The sequence below is a fragment of the Otolemur garnettii genome, unplaced genomic scaffold (genome assembly GCF_000181295.1).
Source record: "Otolemur garnettii isolate 467f Iridium unplaced genomic scaffold, OtoGar3 scaffold07514, whole genome shotgun sequence".
NCBI lineage: Eukaryota > Metazoa > Chordata > Mammalia > Primates > Galagidae > Otolemur > Otolemur garnettii.
The window spans coordinates 1-1021 of NW_003859909.1; the positions used below are offsets into that span (position 1 = coordinate 1).

The window sequence follows — 1021 nt, forward strand, 5'->3', positions numbered from 1 at the left end:
TGCCCGCCTCTACTACATATATCGCCCAGAAATACAGCAGGGCCTTCGCAGGTTATTTCAGGAAGGGGCCAGAGTGCACATCATGTCCCTTAAAGGTGAGAAGTGAGAAGTGGGGACCAGGCATGTGGTTGGTTGTAGGAGGGACACCGTGGGAGACACCAGCAGAGGCGATTGTCCCAGGGAAGCCTGTCCAGGCCTGAGCCAGCCTAGACCCCCATTGACACCCAGGAGACCTTGTCTTGGCAGGGGATGGTCCAAAGGGGAAGAGGGTAGAGGCCTACTGGGCCCTGACTACTGTCTCCTTTCTTTGGTCTTAGAATTTAAATACTGTTGGGCCAAGTTGGTGTACAATTTGGGAATGCCATTCATGCCTTGGTACCAATTCAATGAAAATTATCAATTACTGGTTACCCAGCTGAAGAAGATTCTCAGGTGAGAGGCTTTCTAGTACCAAATCCGCTGTCTCCCTGGCCTCTGTACTGCCCCTCAGGCCTTTCTTTGGTCCCTGACCAGACCCACTCCAGCCTGGCCCTTTTACACCCCAGGCAGTCCCTTGGTGCTCCCCCCATCTCAGGGCATCTTTCCTTGCTCTCCTGGGCTCTTCTGCCAGAGGCCCCTTTCTGCTGTTAGGCTGACCTTTGTCCCCCAGTCCTGGGGCCCCTGACCTGGCTCCTTCCCACAGGCCAGTCACAGAGCCCAGTCAGTAAACTGAAGGCAGACAGGTCTGAGTATGCATAAGGTGACACTTAGTAGCTTTGAGAAGCATCCTCTCTACAAGTTGACAAGAGAATCAGGTCCTCCTTGTCCTAGCCAACTAACACAGCCAGTGGGGGAAAGCACTTAGTACACAACACTGCTCCAGAAACGCATCTGTGGGGGCCTGCTTGCTGCTGCTGCCACTGTACCCTGAAGCCCATTTTCTCTGCAGCCTCTGAGATGACCTGCTCCAGTCCAGGATGGTCACCCACCGCTGCTGCTACCGGTGGAACTTGCCAGCACTCCGAACCCTTACCAGTGCCAA

The 1021-nt window shown here is 54.5% G+C and overlaps 1 long non-coding RNA gene across 1 annotated transcript; it reads left to right on the top strand.

Moving 5' to 3' along the window:
- Positions 1–9: 9 nt before the first annotated feature.
- On the top strand, positions 10–1001 carry LOC111722973. Its single transcript, XR_002771596.1, has 3 exons — positions 10–95; positions 318–432; positions 929–1001. It is a non-coding gene; the product is annotated as an uncharacterized LOC111722973 (long non-coding RNA).
- The last annotated feature ends 20 nt before the right edge of the window (positions 1002–1021 follow it).